This window comes from Erinaceus europaeus, chromosome 1 (genome assembly GCF_950295315.1).
Source record: "Erinaceus europaeus chromosome 1, mEriEur2.1, whole genome shotgun sequence".
Lineage (NCBI taxonomy): Eukaryota > Metazoa > Chordata > Mammalia > Eulipotyphla > Erinaceidae > Erinaceus > Erinaceus europaeus.
The window spans coordinates 8331176-8347945 of NC_080162.1; the positions used below are offsets into that span (position 1 = coordinate 8331176).

Genomic DNA, 16770 nt, shown 5'->3' on the forward strand with positions numbered 1-16770 from the left:
GAGAACCATAGCCCAATTCAGTGTCTGTGCTTCTGTGTTCTTGCCAGTGAGGATAATATCCACAATGCATTGACTAACTCTAATGAACATTTTTATTATTAAGACACAAAATATTTCCCAACACAGCACATAAGGGCTTTGTGCTTATGTCAGCATTAGAGATGAGTTTCCAGGAAAGAATTAGACCTTCATTTTTATAGCAATCAAACTACCAAAGTAAAACTAAACAGAATTTTGTTAAGCTTTAACTGGAAATTAGACGGTCAAGTAGACCATCAAGAAGCATCCAACCCATTAATTACAAATGTTTATGACCTTTATTAACTGCATAATCACATACACATGTTTACTAGAAATATTTTTTTTGGGGGGCTTTTAGTGCCATCCAGAGGAACAAAGGCAAGGAAAGTATTCCTTTTTAAAAAGTTTCTTTATATTTTATTTATTTATCTTCCCTTTTTTTGCCCCTTTTTATTGTTGTTTTAGTTATTGTTGTTGTTAATGATGTCATTCCTGTTAGACAGGACAGAGAGGAATGGAGAGAGGAGAGGAAGAAAGAGAGGGGGAGAGAAAGACACCTGCAGACGTTTCACTGCTTGTGAAGCGACTCCCCTGCAGGTGGGGAACCAGGGGCTCGAACTGGGATCCTTATGCTGGTCCTTGTACTTGGTGCCACATGAGCTTAACCTGCTGTGCCACCACCTGACTTCCACAGAAATTATTTCTAATGTACAATCAATGCGTCTCCCACATGCACATCCAAAAGCTTTTCCTCAGTGACTTAAGTGATCAGCAAATCATATCAAAAAGCCTTTTTAAACACTTGACATAATACTATGCCTACTTCGTGTTATGCAGAGACTCCTGTTTTTCTTTCTTTCTTTCTTTTTTTAGAGGGTAACTTTATTATTATTATTATTATTTTTATCTCCTGTATTAGAAGTACTCCTCGATGTCATCTTTGGCCAGAGATTCTTTGCCATAGTCTTTAACTACTACACGACTGCAACCAATGAATTGATAAGATTTACTCTCTCTGTCAGTTTTACAGAGGCCCAACCATTCTCTATGTTTCTTATTGTCATCAACCTTAACTAGGTTGATTTGGTGTTCAGCAGAAAGAACCTCTATCAACTTGATTTACATAGGTTCATTACAGTTGGATGCAAGCACACAAACATGGGTTTGGTTCTTGTCTTAAGGCTTTTGTAGTTTTACAGATTCCAGGTGCTAGGCCATTGTGAATGAGGGTGGTCTTCAGCACCTCTTGTAAATCAGTATTAATGTCCGTTATGCCTCCAGCAGCATGCCTTCCTCGTCCATGGTGGTGGGTTAAGGGTGGAGCCAAATCTTGAATACTCCCGAGCCTCCCCCAAGACTCATCTTCACCATGATTCAGTGTAAATTTTTATTAATACAGTCAAGTTTTTTTGTGATTTAATATTGATTTACAAAAATTATAAGATAACAGGGGTATAATTCATAGTTCACACAACAGAGTTCTGTATCTCCCAAAGTTGCAAATATGTATTGACTATTATTTCTGCAACAGTCTTTCAAATATATATATATATATATATATATATATATATATATATATATATATATATATATACCCATTTTTTAATTGTCCTGCTTTCTCTCCCTTTGTAAGTCACACTTACACCTATTACTACTTCTGAATGTTCTTTCTCTTCTCTTTCTGGGTCCTTATGGAGCTGGAGTTCAAAGTTCTCAAGTCACCTTCCCCTGATATTGCTCCCAGTTTTAGTGGTTTGAACCAGAATTCTCTTTGGGGTGCAGCAGGTAGGAGTTCTGGCTTCTATAATTGCTTCTCTTTTGGACATGGTCATTGCCAGGTTGATCCCATAATGCCCAGCCTGTTTCCATCTTTCTCTAGTGGGCAGGACTCTGGAGATGTGAGGTTGCAAGACACATTGGTGATGTCATCTTCCCAGGGAGGTCAGGATGGAATCATAGTAGCATCTGCAACTATGACGTGATTCCAACATTCAGACAGCAAAATTTGTTGGTGCATTGGTAGAATATGTGGATTAATCTTACTTTAGTTGTAGAACTACTTATTCATATACATTAAAAAAGATAACCTCCCAAAGATAACCACCATTGTTCTCACAAGACTTACAAGCAGTTTGCTTGCTTCAGTTTTATTTGGATTTTTAAAATCTCTTTATTGAGGGATTAATGGTTTATAGTTGACAGTAAAATACAATAGTTTGAACATGCATAACATTTCCCAGTTTTCCACATAACAATTCAACCCCCACTAGGTTCTCCTCAGGATTTTTTCTTTTTTGGCAAGTTCATGTAAATCATATCTCTCCATACCACATATGAATGAAGCCATCTGGCATTTGTCTGTTATGCCTCTACTTATTTTGTGAAGTATAATCAACTCCAGTTCCATCCATTTTGTCCCAAAGGATACAATATCATCTTTTTTATTGTAAAGTAGTATGCCATGGAATGTATATCCAGTGATTTCTTTAGCCAGCCAACTGATAATAGCCTATCAAGCTGCTTCCACTCTTTGACTATGAACATAGGTATTGTTGTGGTGTTCCTGGTTCTATTATAATACTGATCATCTCATTAAAAATTGGAATTCCTTTGGTCCTTCTCCTCATGTGGGTCTCCTCTCCATAAATCTTATAAGGCAGACCTGGTAGTGCCAGATTCCTTCAGTTTTTGAATGCTTGCAAAAATCTTTATTTCTGCCTTATATTTGAAAAATAATTTAGCAGGATACCAAATTTGTGGCTGGTAATTCTTATCTTTTAATATTTTGAATATGCCATTCCATTCCCCTCCTTACTTCTAGGGCTTGTGATGAGAAATCTGATGAAAACCTGATGGTTCTGCCTTTGTATATGACTTTCTTGTTTTCCTTGGCAGGCAGCAATATTTTTTCCTTGACCCCTTGTTTTTGATAGTTTTACAATGATGTGTAAAGAGATAGATACTCATATCTCAAAGTATATTACTATTTTAATTTGATTGCTGAAGTGATTATGAGTGTTGTGTTCATGAATCTTTTAGTTATAATTAGCGCTGGTGGTTGATAAACTATAATTAAAGTTCTGACATTGATGAACCAGATTCTTTGATATAAAACATTTAATTATTTACACTAGACTATTTGTTAGGTCTAGAAACTGATTATGTAGGGTATTGAAGATAAAAGTACTAATACTGGCAGAGTAACTGCAAGAGAAATCTGTCTTCCTTCTTTTACCCATCAGATCACCTATCTCAGAAGTTTAAATGAAAAAAAAAGGAATAAGTAAGAGTTATCAAAATTTATGAATTGTATTATTGTTAAACTATGGCTCACACCTGTTAGGAGGGATATGTTTCAAATGCTAGTTCTTGGATTTTTTTTTTTTTTTTGCCTCAAGGTTTATCTCTGGGGCTCAGTGCCTGCACCATGAATCCACTGCTCCTAGAGGCTAGTTATTCCCTTTTGTTGCTCTTGTTTTACCGTTGTTGTTATTATTGTTGTAGTTGGATAGGACAGAAAGAAATTGAGAGAGGAGGGGAAGACAAAGAGGGTGAAAGAAAGACACCTGCAGACCTGCTTCACCACTTGTGAAGATTCCCCCTTGCAGGTGGGGAGCCGGGATCTAGAACCGGGATCCTTACAGTGGTCCTTTTGCTTCATGCCATGTGCGCTTAACCTGCTGCACTGCTGCCTGGCCCCTTATTGCAGTTTTAATTTTAGAGACTGGCCTCCAAAAGCAGCAAACCAGAACAAACAGCTATTTATGAAGGGAAATTATAAAGAACAAAAAGAAAGACAACCCATTATTCATTTTCCTGAATTTTAAAAGCCTAGTACTTCCTGATGCTTGAACTGAATAGTAATCTTATCCAAAGAAGTCTAGATTGTGTAGGTGGTTGATACCTATTGTAGCATCACAATGAGTTTGTTTATTTTATTTATTTATTCATTATTTTTGTCTCCAGGGTTATTTCTGGTGCTCAGGGACCAGCACTAAAAATCCACTGCTCTCAGTGGTAATTTGTTAATTTCCCCTATTTTATTCAGTTGAACAGAGGGGAATTGAGAGGAGAGAAGGAGATAGAAATGGAGAGACCTGCTTTACCACATGTGAACTGTGCCCACTGCAGGTGGGGAACACGGGCTAGAACCCAGGTCCTTGCACTCACAGTACTATGTGCTCTTCACTTGGTGCACTACAGCCTAGCCCCACATCACAGTGAATTTGTTATAGATACATAGCTAAACTCCATGGTCATTGATAACTCAATGTCTTTACCAAATTCTTTGTTTTCTTTCATCTCATAATATTAATATCTGAACTTACAGAACCCTTGATGCAATTTTTAAGTTCTTCTAGAATGGTATGTGAATTTATTTTTTTTTTTTGCCTCCAGAGTTATTGCTGGGGCTCAGTGCCTGCACCATGAATCCACGGCTCCTGTGCTGCGCTGGCTTCACAGGTGGGAGACAGACGACCAGGGACTCATGGCTGAGCTGGGAAACAGTATCTCTTTATTCATGTGAAATGCAGTGCAATCTAAACTAAGCTATCTCTAATCACAATCCTGTCCTTATATATATACTCGCCAAGTAGGGTGGAAACAGGATGTGAAACAGGATGTGACATAGAGAGGGTGCGTGAAAAGACAGTGGTGGAAATCAGGGTGACTATGAGAGGGGGCGGAGCAAAAAAACATCATGAACCAGTGGGGATTAAACCAATGCCCTGCAGGCAGGGTGGTGCTTAGTTAACAGTGGTTTATGTAAACAGAATTCAGTGTTAAGCAGGGGGGGATTAAACCAATGAAACAAAAGGGGTCTTATAAACAGAATTAGAAGCATACCAACCAACACTCCTGGAGGCTATTCCCCTCCCCTTTTGTTGCCCTTGTTGTTGTAGCCTTGTCGTGGTCATTATTGCTGTTGTTGATGTCATTCGTTGCTGGATAGGACAGAGAGAAATGGAGAGAGGAGGGGAGACAGAGAGGGGGAGAGAAAGACACCTGCAGACCTGCTTCACTGCCAGTGAAATGACTCCAGGGCATGTGAGGAACCTGGGGATCGAAACCTGATCCCTAATCCTTATGCTGGTCCTTGCACTTTGTTCCACGTTCCCTTAACCCACATCCACCCCCCATGCGCACTCTCCCCCCACCAAGCTCGTCTATCAGTCTCCCCTTGGCATGCCAGCCTAGTGGTGGAGCGAGATGTGGTCAGAGTACATTCCTTCCCATCAGCCTCGCAGTATCACCCACCCATCCCCCCTTCTGGTGGGCTTTGCCTTCCTTCTATTTCTATTTCCCTGTTCCTGCACCACCATCCACACCTTCTCATTGCCTTGCTCTCTTTTCCCTTATAAGGAGATACTGACCTCATTGGTCAGCTGGCTACTTCCCCTGCACAGCTACCCCTTTATAAACTTGTAACTGCCAAGTTCCTTTCTCTGCAACTGGACCCTGAAGAGGTTTGAGTATCGTCTGCTGCTACAATATGTTAATAGACCCCTTATAGTGAACTCACTCCTGCCTTGTTCCCCTGGAGGAACCCCCATACCCATATTTCATGCTAGTATGACAAGAATCCTCACCAGAATTTTTGTTGAACTTCCTGAGTAAAACAGATGTTTTTTTTTTTTTTTTGGTTTTTCTATAGAGAGAGCTTAATTAGTAGAATGCAAGATCACAGCTTCTGGCGAACCTTGTCTTGAGGCAATACCAGGTCTTTTTATTTGAGAAATCAGAGCACATAGCACAGTTATAATTAGAAATCTCTGACAACCTAGACTCAGGCAAGCATAACACTGCCTCTAAGTATGCATTCTTAATAATATTACTGTTTTAATAGCTGGCCATCATGTAACAAATGTTCTGTGCTCAGCATTCCTCTGTAGGTATATTTAAGAATGGATACAGAATGAGACCTCTGTCAGTAGATATCATTATAGAATTTCTTCTTTTTAAAATTTTTATTATTTATTTATTTATTTATTTATGAGAGATATTGGAGACTAGAGAAAGAACCAGACATTGATCTAGTACATGTGCTGCCAGGGATTGAATTTGAGACCTTCATCTACTGCGCCAACTCCTGGACCACAGAATTTCTTCTTCTTCTTTTTTAAGTCTTCCTTTTTTTAAATTAATTAATTTTTTAATATTTATTTATTTATTTATTCCCTTTTGTTGCCCTTGTTTTATTGTTGTAGTTATTGTTGTTGTCGTCATTGTTGGATAGGACAGAGAGAAATGGAGAGAGGAGAGGAAGACAGAGAGGAGGAGAGAAAGACAGACACCTGCAGACCTGCTTCACCACCTGTGAACCAACTGCCCCACAGGTGGGGAGCTGGGGAGCTGGGGGTTCCAACTGAGATCCTTATGACTATCCTTGCGCTTTGAGCCATATGCGCTTAACCCACTGCGCTACCGCCCGACTCCCAGAATTTCTTCTCTACTATATATATATATATACTATATATATATATATATATATATATATATATATATATATATATATATATATAGTGTGTGTGTGGATATAAGTATTCTTTTTTTTTTTTTTTAACCAGTGGACTGCTCAGCTCTGACTTGTGGTAGTGCAGGGAATTGAACCTGGGAACTTGGAGCCCCAAGCTTGAGAATTTCTTTGCATAACCATCATGCTATCATCCCTCCTTATATATTTTCTTTTAAACTAATTTATTGTTACTAGTGACAATATTGATTTACAAAATTATAAGATAACAGGGATATAATTCCACACCGTTCCCACCAACAGAGTTCTGTGTCCCCATTCCCTCCATGGGAATGGGGAGAAACTGCAGTAGTTCTCCCAAGGTTGCAGATATGAATTAACTATTATTTCCACAACTGTCTGTCTGTCTATCTGTCTCTATCTATCTCTATATATTTTTTGCTCATTTTTCCATGGTCCTGCCTTTTATTCCTTTCTAAGTCTCTGAATGTCCTTTCTTTTTTCCTCTTCTCTCTCCAGGTCTTGATAGAGTTGGAGTTCAGAGCCCTCTGGTCATCTTCCCCTATCATATCTTCCTCTCTGGAGTATATATCAAAATTCTTGTGTGTGTGTGTGTGTGTGTGTGTGTGTGTGTGTGTGTGTGTATGTGTGTGTGTATGTGTGGTGCAAAAGGTGGGAGTTCTAGCTTCTGCATTTGCTTCTCTGCTTGACACAGACACTTACATATCCCCAGCCTATTTCTGTTTTTCCTAGTGGGGTGGTGCTCTGGAGAGGTGGGGTTCTGGGGCACCTTGGTCTGGTTCTTTATCCAGGGAAGTCAGGATGGAATATGGTAGCATCTGGTGGCTGAAGAACTTGGTGGCTGAAGTCCAGTAAGCTAGAAAGCAGAACAACGTGTTTAATAAACAGAAACCTAAGAGTAGGAGCAGAGCAAATAAAATTAGGGTTCTTAGAGTGGAAAGAAGAAAGGAAATCTATTTTCAGTATGTCCCAAGTGGCCCATGACTTTAGTAATTTTTGCCTGAGTTTGATAGCTAACATGCAGGTGGACTGATACTGTCTGGGAAGATGATGTCAGAGTTGAGAACAGTGCTAGAAAGTTGGATTAGGGCAGAGTGTAGCTCTCAAACATGAGGAAATAGGGCCCAATTTATATATGTGCATATAAACATTCTTTGCTTCTGAAATTTACATTAATTCTCAGTATGTGTCATTGCCCATATAATCATGGATTACAATTAGTAACCAATAATTCACTTAGTAAAATAGTAAAATCTCAGCGATGTGTCATAGTTTTTTAAGTGATATGAATTTGTACCAATTTGGTCCATGATATTATTTCTGAAGAAAATACATTTTATGAACAGTGCTAGGAGAATTTGGTAAACCAAGGTATTTCTACTAGTTGAGAAAATGATTTCTTACATTTTGCTATTCTTAGTACATCATTTACTTCCTCACACCAAGATAAGAAGGTTGTGGCATGTGCTTACTTTGTATTTTAACATAACAGCTAATGACTTTTTCTGCTTTCAGAATTTCTTAAGTCATTAATTTTATCTCATCTTTTTTGTATGCCTTCCTTTCCTGCGTGCTAATTAAGTGTGTAAATTTCTGTTACAGCGACATCTCCTCACTAGTCCAAATTAATTCATTCTTCCCCTATCACACTTACACAGGCTTATCCTTTTCTGTTACAACTCTGACAGGTTGACAAAATACAGTGAGTTAGATCTTCATGTAGGCACTATTTAATCATGAGAGGTAGGCTTTAAAAAGTTCAGAAGTCTTTATTTTCTAGTTCTGTTGCAGCATAGATTACACCAGCAGAGTAAATTCCCAAGATTCAGGTCAGTACAAATGTGACTCTTTTTCATTTATACTGTATTCCAGCTTCACACTTTTACAAGGATGAGTGTAGTACTTTCATAACAAAGTTGATTCAATAAGTATGTGATTCCATTGCTATATCTAAAAAAAACAATTAAAGCAAACTCACTCTGCATTGTTTTAGAAATTTCTATACACTCACCCTATGTCCTGCCCTATAATGCATGCACTTTAAGCTCTACTGTCTACATTTTATAAAATAGCAATCAAAGATGAACCATAAACAATGCACAAGATTTCAGTTAAGCTGAAAAATAATCTTTGAAAAACTGCAGTAGTTCAATGATAAAGACAACTCTGTTGAATGTTTTACTGTTTTTATATCAGTAATCGAATGAAATGAATGGTCAGGAATGCTTGTCAGTTATTTTCCCTTAGAGGAAAATATATAAAATGTTGTAGAAGTTCTTGGTATTAAATCCACTGATACTAACCACTATGAACAAGCAGTAGACAATATACCAAATAATAATTAGCTATTGAACAATGCATAGAAGTAGAAAAATGCCACTTAGTTATGTATGCCTTCTAATGAAACCCTTTTACTTTCTATACATCTATTGTTGGGGTACCTGGTAACAATATTTATAGTTAGAAATAGCTCATAGTTTGGCTTGGCTTCAGTAAAGAACTACTAACTAGAAATAACTGAAGAGTACACGTTGTCTCTGTAACTACAGAGATAATTACAGAACGGAGGACAGATGTAGGGGACTGGGCAGTGGAACATGTAGTTGAGTGTGTACATTACAGTGCACAAAACCCCAGGTTCAAATATAAACTTTCATATATGCAAAGGTTAACCAGCAGAGAGCCCCCATGCTGTGTGTGCTTACTTTACAGCAGAAGATTTCTGTAGGTGGATAGCTTCCTATATTATTAAAAAACTTGGTTTATGATCTAGTTAGACCCATCCAAGAATAAGTTAAAAAGTAAAGCTGTTAGATTTAGCTCCAGGGAGAAATATTTATTCATACAGAAGGTCAGAACAGGGAGATGGTCAAAACACAGATGGTCATTTCAAGGGGAAAGTTAGACTACCCCAGACCCAGTAAACTTTCAAGGGAATATTAAGATGCCCCAAACCTAGGGAACTTTTAAAAGAATCCATCCATCCATCCATCCATCCATCCATCCATCCATCCATCCATCCATCCATCCATACTACTACTACAAATAATAATGTTGTTTGAGGTTATTCCTGACATTAATGAAAACAATTATACACAATGTCATCTGTATCCTTGATGCTAATTGAAACAACCTTACATGATGTCAACTATATCCTGGCAAAAAGTGTTTAAAATAAACCTCTGCAGAGAGACAGAGACACTTCTCTCCTGCACCTAAAGCAGTTGACATGTCACTCATTCATCTCCCTGACTCCCCCTTGCCTTCAGGGACTCTTAATTACTTTCCCTGGGTCTGGCTCCTGGCAAGAAAGAAATTAAGAGAGGAATGGAAGACAGAAAAAAATACCTGTAAACCCGCTTTACCACTTGTGAAGCGACCCCCCCCCCACACACACACACAGGTGGGGAGCTTGAATGTAGATTCTTAAATGCATCCTCAGCCTTTGCACCATGTGTACTTAACCCACTGCGTCTGACACCCTTAAAAAAAAACAACAAAAAACTAGAGCCCTGTTCAGTTCTGGCTTATGGTTGGTGTGGGGGATTGAACTGGAGACTCTGAAGCCTCCGGTGTGAGAAGACTCTCACATAACCATCATGCTGTTTACCCTCTCCCCATTTTAAATGTGGCTATTATTTATTGTTGTTGTTGCTTCATTCTTTATGTATTTTGGTTATTAACCCTTTGATACACTTGTAAACACCTTCCACTCAGGAGATTGTCCTTTTGTTTTCGTGATGGTGGCTATGAAGTTTTTCAGTTTGGTGTCACCTCACTGGCCTGAATAAAAATAAAATAAAAATAAAATAAAAGCCTAGTGCTTTTATTTTCCTTGATGGTAAAACTGGATCTACAAAGACATTTCTGAAGCTTTGTGTAGTATTCTTCTTTGTTATCTTCTGTGCATTTTATGGTTTCTCGTCTGACAGTCAAGAATGATAAAACTCTTGGCAGTACGAAAATTCTAATGATAAAGGAATGATGAAACTCACTTTTGGGATAGGATAATGTTATTAAGTATTATTTATTTTCAAGGATGAAAATTAGAACTACTAATAAGTTGTGTCAAAACGTGATAAAAAGTTATGTGTTCATTTAAAAATTAATTGATGTTAGTAAGTTAACTTGTATATGAAACAAGTATAATTCCATGTATAGTAATAATGTATAGCAACTTTTCATGTTTCCTTATAATCATACAAATCTATACATGTGACAGTATGTTTATGTAAAATCCTTATGTTTGCTATATTATATAGTATAATTGCAAGTACATATATTTTTATTTATTTTATATTTTGAGTAGAGACATCGAGAGATTGAGAGGTAAGGGAGAAAATGAGAGAGAGAGAGAGAAGGGGTTGGGGAGACCTGCAGAATGGTTTCACCACTATGTGCAATCAGTCAAGTGCATTAGCACCTGGCCCAGCATACACATATACACATATTCTGTATAGCATATGTAAAGCACAGGTTCCCTTCATAATATAATCAGTATTACAGAGATACATTTCAGGACACAGTGTATGATTCCTGAACTGGTATGCTTAGTCAGCATGTTATATCTTTACATAATGATAACTTTTTGTTTATTTTTGCCCATTAATGTTCTCCCTCATTTACTATGAGTGGTTGCTTTTGATCTGCCTTTTTCTTGCAACCGATTAGTTGTTGTTTTATATATATATATATATATATATATATATATATATATATATATATATATATAACCTTGTTAGATTTTGAAGCTTTAAGTTGCAAAAGAGTTTGTGGTTTAGGAAAAGCCTGCTCTCTAATCCTCCCAGAGCAGGAGAAACATTTTGGATTAAATTCAGAGAAAGCTCTGGGGCATATATAAAAATGAACTCTTATTGAATTTGAAATATGAAAATTGATTTTTTTGTATTGAAACGAGAATGAGAAGCAAAAGCTGTGTGCCATTTAAGTATTGAATTCTTTATGTATATGTACATGAGTTATTCTAGAACAAAATATATAGATAACACATTTGTTTAGAAATTTCAAAATAAATACTATTTTGTAAGTCTATTAATAATAGATGATTTGTACCTTTGATGACTTCATATTTGCTAGTTAATATAAAGTTAAAGAAAGCATTATTTAGCTAAAACTTCATGCTCATTCACTTAATTCAATGAAACTTGTCAGTCAAAATGCTATCATGCCAATATATCAAGCACAATCACTAATAATATTAATTTCTATGATTGAGAAAAACTTTTTTTTTTACTTCTCTATGGGTCTAGATAAAATTTCACTAGAAGTTACATATATCTCTAGTAAAAACCTATGGTTTCACAAAGTAGGAGATTATTAAGTATAGCCACTGTGCTAGAATTTTAAATGACAACATAGCAGTTTACAGTCCATACAATACAACATGTTACCTCCCATCAGAAAACTGTATTCTCAGTTGAACAACATTATGTTAGCACAAGAAAGTCTTTTTTTCTCTTCTGAAGTAACAAGCCAAGTTTCAGTAGAATTAACTCAATTTATTTAACATGTTCATCTTCTCACCTATATATTTTCTTTAAGTGTACTAAAATTTTTATTTTTGCTATATCATTATAAATGATGATTTAGAATGGTTTCACAGATGTGGCATAATTCACAGTAGTAGAGAACAGGATCTTTTGTTTTGTTTTTACTCTGAAGGGGGTAATGGTTTGACGAGTTATTATTTTTTATTGACAGAAAGTCAATTTATGAGACTACGTTCTCAAGGTACAGTCTTCTAGGTCTCTATAATGTCTACTGCTCCACCACAATCAACCAACACAGTACCAATATATAAGGATTCCTCCTCCACATGACTCAATTTTTTTAAATCTCTTATTAGTGATTTAAGAATGATTTACAAGATTGTAAGATAACAAGTGTAGAGTTCTAAACAGTGCCCACCACCAGAGTTCTGTGTCCTTTCACGTCCCTTGGAAATTTTCCTATTCTTTATTCCTCTCTGGGAGTATGGACTAAAAGATCTTTATGGGGTGCAGAAAGTGGGAATTCTGGCTTCTGTAATTTCTCTTCTACTGGACATGGACATTGGCAGGTGGATCCATACCCTCCAGCCAGTAAATACCCAGAATCGCCAAAACCATCTTGAGGAAAAGAAACAGAAATGGAAGCATCACACTCCCAGTTTTCAAACTATATTATAAGGTCATCTTCATCAAAACAGCCTGGTACTGGAACAAAAATAGGCACACAGAGCAGCGGAACAGAATTGAAAGCCCAGAACTAAACCCCTACACCTATGGACATCTAATCTTTGATAAGAGGGCCCAAAATATTAAATGGAGAAAGGAGGCTCTCTTCAATAAATACTGCCTAATGATTTTTGTGACAGTTTTCTACAAAACTAACAGCAACTTGCCATAGCAAGTTGTAGTTTCAGTGATTATGGAGTAAGAGGAATTCTAAATCTTCTTTTTGGCAATTTAAAGAGATAAACAAATGTAGGACTTTTACACACAAAATAAAGACATTGAATTTGTGAAATATATATATGTATATATAATGCATTGCTTAAAATAGGTATTTTTTTTTTGCATCTAGGGTTATCACTGGAGCTCAATGCCTACACCACAACACCACAAATCCACTGCTATTGGAAGCTTTTTTTTTTTTTTTACCTTTTGTTACCTTTGTTGTTTATTGTTCTTGTGGTTAATATTATTATTGTTCTTATTTATGTTATTATTGTTGGATAGGATAGAGAGAAATTGAGAGAGGAGGGGAAGACAGAGAGGGGAAGACAAAGATACACACCTGCAGATCTGCTTCACTGCTTGTGAAACGACCCTCCTGCAGGTGGGGAGCCAGGGCTCGAACTGGGATCCTTAAGCCGGTCTTTAGGCTTCATGCCATGTGTGATTAACCTGCTGTTCTACCACCTAACCCCCGTTAAAAATGCTTTATTGTTTGGTTTATTTGGTGAGATAAACTATGACCAAGGTCTATTGGAAAGACATTATCTTTAGTGTCTTAACTGGAATTCAATGTCCTTCCATATTTATTCTAATACAAATTCTCTTTAAATGTTAATATTTGCACTTTTATTATTGCCACCAGACTTATGGCTGGGTTTCAGTGTGCCTGCAGGAGGAATTCATTTCTCCTGGTGGTCATTTATTTTATTTTAATTTTCCTCTATGGATAGATACAGAAATTAAAAGGTAAGGGGGACTTAGAGAGGAGGAGACAAAAAGCTATTTGCATCACTGCCCACCCCCCTTGAAACTCTTCCCACTCAGTTAGGGACTTGAGGCTGGAAACCTGTGTGTAAAGTGTAACCTCTACAGGGGACACCACTGCCCAGCTCAGACAGTTATTGTTCCTAAAAAACTGTTTCAATATTGTAGTTCCCCAAATCAAAACTGACAGTGGTGCACATTCGCCATCTTTGATACATTCTCTCCCTATCTGCTGCATTAGCAATTTTTCGTTACAATTCACAATGTAAACCTAGCAACAACTTGTCTTGTCTACTTCCTTGAATTTAGCCACCTTTCCTCTCTGCCTGAAATACTCTTTCCACACCTCATACCACTCTGTATAATTCTATCTACCTTTGTAAGTTCAATGTCATTATTCTTTAAGATTTATCTGTTACACCTAGCTGATGTGAACATTTCTGTAATTTATAGTTTTAAGTGTGATATAGGCATGGACATTAAGTAACGTCACTGCTTTATTTGAAGCTTCCTTTTTGAATCTGGAAAATCAAATGTGGACATTTTGATGCAGAAAACCACGGAAGTTAGTATTCTTGAAACATTATTTGGTTCTGCAGAGATAGGAAAATTTTATATGTGTTCACAGATGCAGTCAGTTTTGCTAGACATTTGATGTGCTCTTTCTTTCTGAATGATAATATTTACTATCCCTATTAAGAGAATATAAAACTCACTGCTAGGTTATAATCATGATAACTTAAGGAAACTTTTTGATAACTATTATGATCAGTCATGCTCCTCTGTTGTGAGCAGTGTGGAGAACTCTCAGAAGGTTAGAAATGAACTTACCCTATGACCAGGCAATTCCCTTCCTGGAGATATAGCTTGAGGAATTAAACACACTCATTCAAAAAGATTTGTGTTACATATATATATCAGCACACTTTGTAGTAGTCCACAATAGGAAACAACCTAGATGTCCAACAATGGATGAGTGAATAAGGATGTCTTGGTATATCTATATAGATATACATATGTAGACATATATATGTATATATACACACACAGTGGAATACTACCCAGCTATTATAAATGATGAATTCACCTCATCTTGGATGGAGCTTGAAAGAATCATGTTAAGTGAGATAAGCAAGAAAGAAAAGGATGAACATGGGATGATCTCACTCATGAACAGATCTTAAGAAACAAGAACAGAAAGAGGAAACGCAAAGTGACACTGGGACTGACGGGATGACACCAAAAACAAAGGAATCTGGGGAAGGGGGACAAGGACAGTGGTGTTGGGGAAGGAGGACAAGGACAGTGGTGTTGGGGAAGGGGGCTTGGTACATGATGATGGAAAAGATCCTATTTGGGAGTGAAAGTGTTTCACAAAGACCTGTCATAGCAGGATGGGAAATTGAACCCATGTGCCAACAACAGTATTGTAAGCCATTAAGCTCCTAGTAAAAATTAAATGAAGATAGAAGTAATTCTGGCTTCTTTCTGAATGAATCTTTGTTGATAAATGCCTTAGAAGTTTCTACAGACTAATTATCTCATTAAAATACACGGTTCTATCTTCATTTGCAAGCTTCTATTTTGTCTTTGCTCTCCCTCTCCACCTCCGGTCTAAAAACCCTACCCTCACCCAAGATTCTTAGGTTGAAAGCAGCTTCCTTGCAGAGCTCACTCCAGGTGTTATCTCCAAGCCACCATCTTGGCTCCATCACAAGCTTCTTTTTTTAAAATTTTTTATTTATAGAAAGGAAACATTGACAAAACCATAGAATAGGAGAGGTACAACTTCACATAATTCCCACCACCAGACCTCCATACCCCATCCCTTCCCCTGATCGGCTTTCCTGTTCTTTAACCCTCTGGGAGTATGGACCCAAGGTCATTGTGGGGTGCAGAAGGTAGAAGGTCTGGCTTCTGTAATTGCTTCCCCAATGAACATGGGTATTGACAGGTCGATCCATATTTCCAGCCTATCTCTCTCTTTCCCTAGTGGGGAAGGGCTCTTGGGAAGCAGAGCTCCAGGACATATTGGTGGGGTTGTCTGTCCAGGGAAGTCTGGTCTCATCCTGCTAGCATCTGGAGCCTGGTGGCTGAAAAGAAAGTTAACATATGAAGGCAAACAAATTGTTGACTAATTATGGACATAAAGGCTGGGATAGTTCAGATGAAGTATTGGGGGGTCCTCCATTTTGTAGATAGCTAGTAGGCATATTTTAGTTATATTTCAGAGGGCTTGTAGCTATACTAGTGTTTTTGTTGTTGTTGTTTGTTTTGTTTTTGCCTGAGCCTGAAATTTGACATGCAGGTGGATCCAAGTTATTGTCTGGGGAGATGATGTCATGGCTGGAAAAAGGACCAGAAAGGTGGATCAGGGAAGAGAGTAGCTCCCTAATATGGGAAAGGGGTATAAATAGTGTTGACTGCGTCACAAGCTTCTATCTTGTACAGAAACATCCTGATGTTTCCTACTATAGCATGATTATTTCCAAAATTTAAAAACATCTATACATTTCTTAGTAAAGCAATTCCATAATGCTCTTATTTTAGTCAAAAAACATTTAAAAATACTTTATTCATCTATTAATTAATGAAAGAGATAGAAGGAGAAAGATAGAGAACCAGATATCACTGTGGTACATGTACTGGCAGGGATTGGACACAGGACCTCATGCTTAAAAATATAAAAGTTTGCCCACTGTACCACATCCCCAACAAGGGGGGTTTACTTTTAAAAACACACCCCATTATTTTTTATTAAAAGGAGAGATATCAGAGTTGAGCATCATCATTTTATGCTGTGCTAGAAATTGAACCAGTGGCCTTGCTCATGAAGACATGCACCCTGTTAATGACCCAACTCCTTCACTTCCTTCCACCAAATTATTTTTGAAAAGAAAATCACCAATGATTAACAGTGCATGCGGCACCTATAAGTGTAGTTATAGCTTAAAATAAATCACATTCGAAGAGAGTTACTAGGTTTTCAAAATTGATAGAGAAGACCCTTTAAATGTTAAAATCACCCTT

At 37.3% G+C, this 16770-nt stretch overlaps 1 pseudogene; it reads right to left on the bottom strand.

Annotated features, from left to right (window-relative positions):
* Nucleotides 1-866: 866 nt before the first annotated feature.
* Nucleotides 867-5163, bottom strand: LOC103113546 (small ribosomal subunit protein eS12-like; annotated as a pseudogene).
* Nucleotides 5164-16770: the final 11607 nt, after the last annotated feature.